This window comes from Phodopus roborovskii, unplaced genomic scaffold (assembly GCF_943737965.1).
Source record: "Phodopus roborovskii unplaced genomic scaffold, PHOROB, whole genome shotgun sequence".
NCBI lineage: Eukaryota > Metazoa > Chordata > Mammalia > Rodentia > Cricetidae > Phodopus > Phodopus roborovskii.
Window position 1 is genome coordinate 28790242 of NW_026126480.1, and position 12962 is coordinate 28803203.

General features: G+C 40.0%; 1 protein-coding gene across 6 annotated transcripts in view; it reads right to left on the minus strand.

Moving 5' to 3' along the window:
- The window catches only part of Dcun1d3 (defective in cullin neddylation 1 domain containing 3), a 37731-nt gene that overhangs the window by 23079 nt on the left and 1690 nt on the right, over positions 1–12962 (minus strand). The gene's annotated exons all lie outside the window — the stretch shown is intronic.

The following is a 12962-nucleotide window of genomic DNA, read 5'->3' on the forward strand; positions in this document are numbered from 1 at the left end:
TGCATGTGATAGCTAATCTTCCATGTCAACTTGACATACCTGGAAGAAGGAATCTCAATTGAGGAATTGCCTCTATGAAATTGATCTGTGGCATTTTCTTGAGTACTAGTTGATGTGGGAGGGCCCAGTTCACTAGGGGAGGTGCCACTTCTGGCCAAGTTGGCTTGGTCTATACAGGTTACTGAGCAAGGCAATAAACATTGTTTCTCCAGGGGTTCCTGCCTTGGCTTCCCTAGATGTCAGACTAATAAAGTGTGATTAAATAAGCCCCTTCCTCCTCAAGTTGGTTTTGGTCAGGGCTATTACAGCAACAAAAAGCAAACTAGACCATGTACTTGCTGCCAAGCCTGAGTTTGGTCCCCAGAAATCACATGGTAGAAAGAGGCAACTGATTCCCACAAATTGTCCTGATTTTAACACCAAAAGCAGATATTAAAAGTTGGTAGTGTTAAAACACAAGGAAAAAGTGGAGGTAATTAAAGCTTTAAAACAAACAACTCACAAGAAACACAGACTACATCTGAAGCTTTCTTAGCTTCTATTCTATCTCTACTTCCACAGAAATTTGAGCTCTATATGGTGGCTTCTGCTGGAGTTAAAAGCACCTCCCATAAGAGGCTATGACTTCAATCACTACTTTTTGCCTCTCAAGATTTTTACGGAATTATGAGAATGAGTAAGGTAGGGTTTTTAACACTGTTTTGGTGCTTAACTTTATTTTAGGACACAAGTCACTGTGTCCCTTTACCAACATTAATGTATAGGTCACCTTTTAGAAGAGGCTGAGCCTAGACTTCTAAAACCTTAAATCTGGGTGCCAGATCCATGGTCTGGCTTTTTCTCCATGCTCTAGACCCTAAACTCACACCTGAAGGAGTCCCAATATCAAAGAGTGAATGACTAATGATCAACATAGATAGTGGGGGACCTGTTAAAAAGTGAGGAGAAAATGACACAATATTCATTTTTTCACTGTTTAAAAATAAAGGTAACACTAACATCTGTGATATTTAAAATTCTATACAATGCATCCATGGGATTTGGGTAATGTCTTATTTTAAATTCCACACAATCTATGGGTATTTCTGTCAGATTTGTCAGTCTGCTTAAGTTAGACAAAGTCTTTAAATATGCACAAATTTGGGTCTGGCAATTCCACAAAGACATCATGAAGTAAGGTGTGGCTCCACACTACACTTACTACATCTGAAGTTATAAGGCAGCCATTCCTGTCCCAGGCTTATTCTTTTATACATCCATTTCCCAACTGACCACCTGGTATTTTTCTTAAAAGCTTAAAAGAAAATTAGACCTGCTAGGCACAGTAGTGAACTTGAGAGACACAGCAAGTGATGTCTGTGAATCTGAAGCTAGGCTGGTCTATCTACATACTGAACTCCAAGCAAGCCTAAATATGCCTTCTATTGTGCCACAGAAACAGGAGCTTTATTGGGGTTGTGGCATAGTACCTGTCTTTTTAAAACAAAGAACATTTTCAGCCATTCTTAGTCACAGGTGTGACATGCGAGTCACACTTTCATACTATACATTGAAAAGTTGAACTGGCAAATGAAAAGCATTCACCATGTACTCTTCTACTCCCCAGAATCAATAACACTTGTACATATAACCAGGGTCCTAAAGATGACTCAACATGGGAGGGGGCTTGCCTCCAAGCCAGATGACCAGGGTTCAATACCTATAAGTCCCATGGTGGAAAGGGACTACTAATTTCCTCAAGTAGTCCTCTTGACTTTCACACATGTACCCCAGAACGCACACAAAAATATATGTATATAAAAAAATTTTAACTAGGAAGGAAGGAAGGAAGGAAGGAAGGAAGGAAGGAAGGAAGGAAGGAAGAAAAGTATAGCAAAGCCACACTGAGGGAGCTGGAGAAATGGCTCAGTGGTTAAAAGCACTAGCTGCTCTTCCAAAGGACCTGGGTTCAATTCCCAGCAACCACATGGCAGATCATAACTGTCTAATTCTAAGATCTGACAGCCTCGCACAGATATATATGTAGGCAAAATACCAATGCATATTAAATAAAAATAAATTTTTAAAAAACCAAAAACAGTAAATTAATCCTAATCCTTTACATCCCAGTTAAAGAAAGCACAGAGGTGATATGACATAGCACCTAGTAGCAGAGTACAAACTAGACACTATGTATACCAGTGGTCCCCAAGAATAGTCTCCAGGAGTCTTAGGGTCCTGGCCTCAGTTCACCAGCAAGTGAGTCTGAAGCAGGTCTGAGCTTTTCACTTTCCCCTATAAACAACAGGTACAACATGGTACTTAGCAGCTGATCTTCTCCAATAACCTGGACTGACTGAAACAAAAATTTGTTTCCATCCAAAATCTCAAGAAGGCTTGTCCAACTCACTGAACTTCAAGGCATATGGCCAAAGACAAAAATATCTCCTGGATTAGCATTTGAATTTTAGACCCAACAATATCTTAGCCCTTTGTCCCTCACATTGCTAGACCCAGGCTCTACAGCAATGGTTCTCAACCTGTGGGTTGAGACTCCTTTGGGGTCAAACAACCTTTTCACAGGGGTCACCTAGAAACAGCCTGCATATCAGACATTATGATTTGTAACAGTAGGAAAATTACAGTTGTACAGTAGTAGCAAAAACAATTTTATGATTGGAGTCACCACAACATAAGGAATTGTATTAAAAGTCTCAGCACTGGAAAGGTTGAGAACCACTGTTCTATAAGATTTAAGGAGAAAGATTTTCCATATCTCATTTTTAAGACAGCTTTGAAAACAAGTTGGAGGTTTCCAATAAAGTCACTCATGTATTCATTCCCCTGATACAGAGGGCAGGTTTTATGGTAACTGTGGACCTAGAAATGTTTTACAAACTCTGTAGGAGGTAGAATGACATAGCCCCTTCTTAGGAACTGCAACACAAGTAAGCTTAGCCCACATATGCCATGTAGCTAACAATTAATAATAATGCTTTTTATGTGACAGATACTATATAAGTTATTCAAATGCACTAACAATCATTACAACTATTTACTGTGATGAATTTCATTTGACACATGATAGACTTGAGTCTTAGAAAGATGTGGCTCACCCAAGTTCCAAGTGGCAAGTAAAGTTCAGTAAAGTTTTTTTTTTCTTTTTTTTCTTTTCTGTTCTGGTGCTTTGAGACAGGGTTTCTCTGTAGCTTTGGAGCCTGTCCTAGAACTCACTCTATAGACCAGGCTGGCCTCAAATTCAGAGAGATTCGCCTACTACCTCTGACTCCCAAATACTGGGATTAAAGGCCAGAGTCTGTTTCTTACAACCCAAAACAAAGAATAGCCAATGTTACTCCAGAATTACTTATAGCCTACAAAATGAGAAAACAAGGCCAGGTATGGTGGGTCATATCTACAATCCCAACACTGGGGAGGATGAGGCAGGAAGATTGTACTGTATTTGAGGCTGGACAACCTGGACTACTAAATTCTATTTCAGAAACAAAAACAAACAACTGGATAAGTAAAGTGGAAAAAATAATAATAAATGGCTCTCTACCTCTGGTTCCTTCCAGTTTTTCAAATCCTTGAAATTTCCTGACATTATCTTTCATTAATGGGGGAAAGATCCCCTTGGACCACACCGGAGTTTACAGGGTGACTTCAGGGTAGGCCCTCAGAGGTTTCAAGAGAGAGGCTAGTCAAGCCAGAAAAACTTAAGCATGAAATTCTACTTTAGATCATAGTTTTTCAGAAATGGTAATGGGAGATAATAGTTAAACTACCAAGAGCCAATAACCATGTCTATATAATGAATTCTCAAAGCCCAGACTTATATCTCTGACAGTGCCCAACCAGGAAACACACACCCATACCCACCAGCAGCAGCAGCAGCAACACTGACACACAATAAATCAACAATGCCTGAGAATTTCCAAGTTGGTGAGCACAGAAACTTTCTGGGAGGGTGGTGTGACTGGCCTTCCTGGATCCCAAAGAATTAGAATTCCCCTAGAAACCTAAAGGGAACAATGTCTAAAGCTCCAAAGGCAACCAGAGGGGAAAAATTCAGGCAGAAGAGAAACTTGTTCTAGGAAGATTTACAGCCCTTCATTTGACTGAACTATGAAAATAGTGAGGAGGGACCCCAACTTGGCCAGACTGTTTAGTTATGTATATCTCTGGCCTTCGATTTAATTAATGATTACCCTCAAATCAAATTAAATGGGGATTGGGAGGGGTGAAGTGACTGGATTTCTCTGTCCCTCTCCCAAATGTGGCTACACTGAATAAATCTCCTTTGTCTCGTTTATGTTTGGTTTTGCTTTTTACTATTAATTTTGGTTGTTGAATTACTGTATTAGCTTGTTACGACACAGGACATGATTAAGTCCAGTAATGGCAGCACACACCTGGAGAAAGCAACAGATACTGTACTTTCCAAGTCCTCTGCATCAATGTGGCTGGTCTGGAACAATTGGGCTCAAGTCATCCGATTCCTAAGAGAACTATATACATAAACCAAAGCATCTGCCTCTGGAGGGTTGAGAGAAGCATGAGTTCAACTCAAGGCTTTTCATACGTTGAATAAACATATACAAACTACATTCCAAGCCCAAATTAAGGCAGAATAGAAAGACAATAAAAGTTAAAGGAATATGGACAAAGAACCCCCTAAGCCCCTGGATAGAGAACTAAAAACAAATAAGTAGCTGGGCTTGGTGGCACTTGCCTGGAATCCTAGTACTCCAGAGGCAAAGGCAGAGGTGGGGTGATCTCTGAATTTGAGGTCACTCTGTTCTACACATTAAGTTCCAAGGACATCCAGTACTATGTAGAGAGAGGGACCCTGTCTCAAAAACAAAACAAACAAAAAACAAAAACAAATATCTCACAAACATGTCTTATTACATGTATTATATACCACATGTGTGCCAGTAGTGGTCAGAAGAGGGCACAGGATCCCCGGAATCAAAGTTAAAAAACAACTGTGAGCTGCCATATGGGTGCTGGGAACTGAACTCTGGTGCTCTGCGAGAGCAATAAGTGCTCTGAACCACTGAGTCAACTCTCCAGCACAGACCGGCCTTTACCTGTTTTGTTTTGCTGTTTTAATTTGTTTAAGTGTTTTGCCTGTGTGCTTTGTAAGAGCACATGTGTGCCTAGTGCCCAAAAAAGGCTGAAAGAGGGGACCAGATCACCTGGAAATGGAGTTACAACCAATTGTTATGTGCTAGAAGTTGAACCTGGGTCTTCCAGAAGAGCAACAAGTGCCCTTAACCTCACTAGGAAAAGGTATACCCAAACATTTGTATTTTATTTTTAAATTTTTCAAACAATGCAATTTCAAATCCACCAAAATCATATATACAGCTACTGCTGACACTTTGGGTAGACTCTGGAGAAGTCCATGGCCACACTTGTACGTATACCTTCTTTTCCCTAAACACCCCTCGCCCTTCAATATCAATTACTGAGTCTATATTAAACTTTGTTAATAACCTAGATCTGATTCATACAAACTTGTCTTGAAATTCTTTTCTTTCTGCAGCACTTGGTTTCACCTGACCAGAGACTTCTAAAAAGAACCCCTCTGGATAATGCAGGAGCTAGCACAGGGCTGTAGCTACTGCTCTTGCTGCCACTGGCTGTTACATACTTTATAAAAAATTGAAATCCTGCTGGACAGTGGTGGTGGTGCACACCTTTTTAATACCAGCACTTTGGAGGCAGAGACAGGTAGATTTCTGTGAGTTTAAGGCCAGCCTGGCCTACAAATCCAAATCGAGTTCCAGGAAAGCCAAAGCTGTTACAGAGACAAACCATGTCTCGAAAAGCCAAAGAGGAGAAGGAGGAATCCTAATTATCACACACTGCTTGATCTAAAAATCGTTCTAGTATAATGTCAAACCTGACAGGGGAGTGGCTGTGGGAACCCCTGAACTTGTAGTCTACAACATGTTATGGTAACTTGTGAATACCCACAGCTAGCATCTAAGTGGCGCAATCTTGTAAGACTGAGTCATTGGCATGTGGGGTCTGTGCTAATTCCAGACAGTATCAGAGCTGAGTTGCTGGACACTCAGTTACTGCCAGAAAACAGTTGGAACAATGTAATTAATAACCTCAGAAACAGATGCACACATTAAAACCAACTTCAACTTCACCAATGCTCACAAGACATGTTACTGCTTGATGTAATCACAGAATCTATGCCTGTCACCAGCTCAAGAGTACTGTTTACTATTTCCAACACTAGGAAATCAAGTCCTTTAGTCAGATCCACAAATACTCAGTAGAATAAAAATTTTAGAGGAAAAACTTCAGCTGGAGAAATGGCTCAGTAGTTTAAGAGTATGTACTGTTTTTCCACAGGACCTGAGTTCATTTCCAACACCTACAATGGGCTACTCACAACTGCCTATAACTCTAGCTCCAAAGGTGCTCTCTTCTGACATCCATGGGTGAATGCATGCACAGACATACAATTATACAGACACACAAATATAAACAAACTAAACCATGGGGGATGGGGGGGACACTAAAGAACTATTTGGACCCACCAAAGAAAACACAGATGTTGTAGAAGTACAAAATTTAAAATGATTTTTTTCAGTAGCTGTGGCTGTTATTTCACATTTGTAGTAGATCAGTCAGGAATTATCTCAAGCATTCACAAGTAACTATAGCAGTCCCCAGAGGAAGGCAGCTAAATAACAACTACCACCTAATATCTTCTTCACTGTCTATTATTCTATCCAGACTAAGGAGACCAAGCACACTGTATTTCTTATCTCACCACCTTCTGATTTGTGAACTCAAGTTTTAAATAATAAAAATCTTTAAAAAAATATATTAACTCCTAAATGACAGAAAGAAAACTTAATGTAAAATTGATTCCCCATCATGAATGCCCAGTCAACTGTGAAGACTAGTGTATAGTCCCACCATCCACTGCATCCCTACACGCTTGTCCACAGCAGAAACACATGTTCTCATGGAGAGCAAATTCCTAGCCCTCCAGGAGAGTGATTCTCCCTGGAGTTAGACAAGTCTCTACCCCACTGTACCCTTCCCATAATACCTCCACTTACAACTCAGCCACATAAATAAAGGTTTGTGATTTCACCCACCTCAACTAAATTACTCAGTGCCTCTAGAAAAGCTGGTAGACCTCATAAAGTTAGGAAGCCCAAAGTAGAATTCCTCCCATGAGCATGAGCTTTTCAGCGGCAGTTTTGAGTAAATGACTAGGTGACTAGTTATTTCAAATAAAAACTGATTTATAGAGACACAAGAACCATGAAAATATTCTTTAAAATTAATAGAGCATTCACTATGTAACTTACCACTCCTGAAAACACCACTACAGTTAGGAAAAACTGTCTCTTTAAAGGGCCTAAGAGTGTTATCACATCCCTGATCCTGCCTCCTAGGACCCATGCTTCTAGTCTCAGCATCTTCTCTGAGGTATCCTGACTTTCTCCTCTTGTTTAAACAGTACCCACTGGATATAAAGCAAATGTGAAGGGGATAGATGGGTGTTTGGGTTTCGTGATAAGATTTTCCATAGCCCAGGCTGGCCTAAAAGCTCTATGTAGCTGAGGATCACCCTGAACTTCTGATCCTCTTGCCTCCACCTGAGTTGAGTACTAAAGAATACAGAACTACAAGTGTGGGACATGAAGCCAGGTGCAAATGTTTTTGTTTTGTATGAAATAGAGTCATGCTATATAGCTCTGTCTCCAAGCTGGACTGAAGTTTGCAACATTCCTGCCTCAGCCCTCAATAGGGGATCGTAAGTGTGTGACACTATGCCTAGCTAAAGCAAATGTCTAGCTGAAGCCAAACACTTCCTAACATAAACAATGATAGCCCATGTAAATAATGTGGCTCTTTACACCAAACTGCTGTCAATGGAGATACTTGGGCTTTCCTATTCAGATGCTACAGCAGGTCTTTATGAATACAACTATATGCAATTCAGCATTTCGCACAGCTATTATTAAACCATGCCCTCTAAGAGCTTAGAAGCACGGCGTGGTGATACCATACAATTCCAACATCACTTAGGAGGGCAAGAGAAGAGATCTCTGAGGCCAGCCTGGGCTACATATAAAGAGCCTGTCTCAGTAAACCAAAAGAACTCAGGGTGTTGAAGTCTCCACTCTTATTTGAATATAATTTGGTCCCCTCAGAAAAACACTCTGGAGGAAACTCCAGCTTTTCACTTAAACATCCACAACTTCCACTACAGTAGGGTACTCTCATTCCACCTCTGAATCCTGCTGCATATATTCCACATTATAAGGAATTCTTGAAGAAAAGAATGAAGAGTTAGTATCAAAATGCTTAGAACTAAGAAGCACAGAAGATCAAGTACCAAGAACTTAATTAGACTCAAATTCTACTAAGTACCTATAAGGGCCTAAAGGAAACTGTGAAGTCAACTAAGAGTAAGTGAATCCTGCTTCCCATCCCACAATACCTTGCTCTTATTTTCTTGATTTCTATTTTCCCACCAAAATTCTTGGTTTTTATCTTATGTCATCCTCAGACCATGAAATTGAATATGGAAACCCAATGGTCTTATAGGAACTCTTTTTGTAAAATTAAGCTTTGGGATAAGAAAAAAAGAGCAAAATGCCCTAATTTTTCTCACAAGCAAATTTCTGCTTTGGGGGGCAGGGGCGCTCAAATCCTAGCTAAGGAAAAAAAGGAGCTGGGGAACTGTGATAGCCAGGTGATGCATGTTTTTTTAAGTCACCAGCACTCATGAGGCAGGAAGCAGAGACAGGCAGATTAATTCTTTTAAGTTCCAGGACAGCCTGGTCTGCACTGAGTTACAGGCCAAGCCAGAGGTACAACAGATACTCTGAGGTTTTGCAGGGGTCTGACTTTTTTTTTTTTTTTTTTTTTTTTTTGCCTCTTCCAAGACTAGGTGAAGTAAAATTACCTGCATTCAATACCATACAGTAAATGCTCTGACTACTAAAACAAGGAGCAGATCTCTCCAGCACAGTCTCCTGGACTGACAGGCAGAAAGAATAACAATGGTTACAAGGTGCTAAGCACCCCTGAAAATGAAGTTCTGCCCTCTGCAGAGTGCTATCAGAGATCTGCCAATCATCAGAGCTGGTCTAGATCTAATGATCTCAATGACAGCATTATTTCCAGTCCCTGGGTCCTGACACTGAATGCTTCAGCAATGTGCAGCAGGACAGAAAGGGAACATGAGGATGCTTACACTGCTATACAATGTGGGCTGCTATGCCATATCTCATCCCCAAAGCCAACCACAAAGCTCAAAGAAGTGGACAAGACCAAACTCTCAAGGAAGCAGAAGTCATCATCCACATGTTCCAACTTATGGTGTTTAAATAAGGTCACATTTGCATATATCTTAAAGACTGGGCATTTCCCCCTCTTTTCAAATAGTGTAACTCCAAAGAATCAGTTTGCATCATTTTTTGGTGTTATTCTCACTCAAATCTCAGTTTCGGCCCACAAATAAATAAAACGTTCCATTGCCTAGGAAAACAGATACAACTAGTGACACTAGATTTGAACTGAAGGACACTAAAGTCAATCAGCCTGGTCTGTTGTGGAAAGAGCTAAGAACACGGTTCCAACATTAGGAAGAACTGATCCTGGTACCCTGGTAAGAACATCTGTAAACCGACACAAAGAGTAATTGTAAGTTATCAAGAGTTAGGGAAATGGCAGTCACCACATAATTACCACTGTTTTAATCTGAGTTACTACTTCTTCACCTCAAACAACTGGCAGCCAGTGTACAATTAACTCTCCTTACTACAGAACACATATCAAGACAGTAGTAAAATCAGATTAACTTTAAGCCATCTAACCCAATGCAAAACAACTTACCCACAATGTCAAAGGCGAGTGGCATCAGCTGGATTTTAGGTTTACACCTTTCACTGGAATGTGTCCAAAATCCCCCAAACCTTAAGAAGCAAGCTGACTGGTACCATAGGTCAAAAGGCCAACTCAGTTCCAAGACTCCAAATTCATTTAGTTTACATTCATTTCCCAAACACAATTACTGGTCAATGTAGGGATTAAGTAAAGGCTTCTCCCCATGTCCAAGTCCCCTCCTACTTATCTCTATCCCCTTTCCAAAAGCAGACTCTAACCTGGCTGATGAAATGTCAGCATAGACATTATTTTCAAGCTTGACTTGTAATAAACCATTGAAATGAAGAGGAATATAGACTGCTTAACACCAAATGAGCACCACATGCCCAGCATTAGCAAGCTCTTTAACCTGGGCCTAAGTCACAGATATGTATGTGCCTGTATCAGTCGCTCATTTGCCAGATCCTAACAGTTCACATTAGGCATTTACTTGCTGTTAGCATTCCAATAACAAGCTGGGTCCCTTCTTTAACCCAGAACAACACAGAAAGCTCTACTCAAGTTAGTTCTGAGGAGCCATCTGCATGTAGTATTAGAAAACCAGAACCTAAACCAAATCCACCATTTCTGACTTGATTTTGCCAAACACCAAAAGGTTTCTTTTAACATTTATAAGACTGAACCAGCAGTAATGGCAAATGTCTTTAATCCCAGAACTCAAGAAGCAGAGGCAGACTGATCTCTCAAGTTCCAGGCCAGCCTGGTCTAAAGAGTAAGTTCCAGGACAGCCAGGGTTATTACACAGAGAATCTCTGTCTTGAAAAACAAACAACAAAGCAACAAAATAATAATAATAATAATAATAATAATAATGAGTTTACTACACAAACAGTCTAAGCAACATTGTCTCTCAACTGCCTGGCTCAAAAGACTAATTCACTCAAAGAATACTCCTGTCACTTTTGTGAAGTTGAGAAGGAAAAAAAAACTTCTTTCCATTTTAGCCTACTGTGATACAGCTCAAGAGGGCCAAATCAAGGTGAGGTCTTGATTAAGCCTCTCAAGTGGACAATCTGTCCAAGAAAAGGTTGAACTGGAGATGAGAGCCCCCAACTGAAAGCAAAAGTAGGTTATATCCCTGAGTTACGTGCCAACCCAAAGATGGTGACATAGTGGAACTGGGCCCCACAATGTCCTTTATCTAATGTGATCCAGAGTGAACTTTTAGTACCAACTTACCTCTCAGAATATTATTACTCATCAGGAGTCCCAGGCAAGAGCGGAATATTGGCAACACAAATGCTGCTTCCCCACAAAAAAAAAAAAAAAAAAAAAGAACACACACACACAAAATCTGAAACTTAGATCTAGATGGCCAATTGTAGATGAACATATATATTATTAACACATGCCCAATCCTTCAACCTTAAGTTTACACAGAGATGAGAGATGTCAATACTAGCACACATTCAGAGTACTTATTACGGAACTTTAAATAGCAGCATGTACAGCAAAACATTTTACGGGAACAGGTGTGCCCTCAATTGAACATCCTGCTTATTCCGAAACACATAGCCCAAGTGACCACTACTGCACCTCTCTACCCTCAGCTGGGTGAGCTGCTTTTGTTTTTAATTATAATAGTCCAATAGAACCTGCAAAAATAATGATAAAAGTCCTAGGAAAGACAACAGAATTAACCAAAAAAAAAAAAAAAAAAAAAAAAAAAAAAAAGTTTTTCTGTTTCTTCCTCCTCCTTAATCATATTTGTCTACCTGGGTCTATCTCCACTTCTCTGACCCTATTTCATTCAACCTTTTACTCACTAAACTTACACTCCACCCCCACTCTTTCTCCCAGTCCCTAGAACTTGCCAAGTTCATTCCAGCAAGTTTCTGCACGAGCTGTTCCCTAAACTTCCAAGAGTAAGAGTCCTCCCTCCATCTTTGCATGGCTGGCTCCTTTTCATGTAAAGTTCTGTTTCAAGTGTCTCCTCAGGAAGTTCTCCCTTCACTGCATTCCAGTCACACTTTCTATCCCATCACTCACTTTCTCCAGCATTTAACCAGAATCAGATTTTCTTATTATCTCTGTCCCACATCCCACTCTGATAAACGCCACGGGAGTGGACTTTCTGCTTGTGTTCACCTTTGTACACTCAGTGTTTGAAACACTGGCTAGTACTTAATAGCCAGTCTTAATTGGATGAATTTTGGACTTTTCATTCAATGGCAAACTAGGTTCCAAATGAATTAAAGTGAGACTAGAGGTAATTCTTTTATTTCTGTAAGCCATCTAAACACCATAACTTATACTATAAGGCATTAAGAATTGTGTCCTAAGCTGGGTGTTGGTGGTGCACGCCTTTTTTCCCAGCACTCTGGAGGCAGAGGCAGGTGGATCTCTGTGAGTTCAAGGCCAGCCTGGTCTACAGAGATAGTTCCAGGACAGACTCCGAAGCTACAGAGAAACCCTGTCTCCAAAAACCAAAAAAAAAAAAAAAAAAAAAAAAAAAAACCCTATTGTATTCTATCAGGCCCAAAGGCGATAAGTATGATGGGACTCTCTTCCCAGCATCAGAAGACTATCTGTTATGATTATCCTAAGGATACTATACATCAAATTCAGTGACTGAGCAAAATGTATGCACTTTCTAGTCATAGAATCCCTAAAATTTAGCACTATTTCATAAAGCATAGTTTCTTAGAAGACAGTTCCATAATCAACAGAGGGTTTCTTTTTTTAAATATATCAATCAAAAAACAAGAATCATTAACACGTCACTGTGAAATCCTTACAACAGGCTAGAAGAGGCACTATTTATTGCATGGTAGGGTTTTTATTTGTTTTTTAAACAATGTAAAGGAGATTCTTCCAATTATTCTTTCATCAAACATTCCCATACAATTATAGATTTGTATTCTGCTAAAAACAAAACTACACATCACATTGTCTCCTATAAGGCCACTAGCTAAATAAGATAAAAATCAGCACAAGTTGATTGTCACTTAAGACAAGTGTGCCAGACACACAGATCAAGAAAGAGATAAAAGAGCTATTGTCCAATTGTAGAAACAAAAAAAGTAATACGGGGTTTTCTG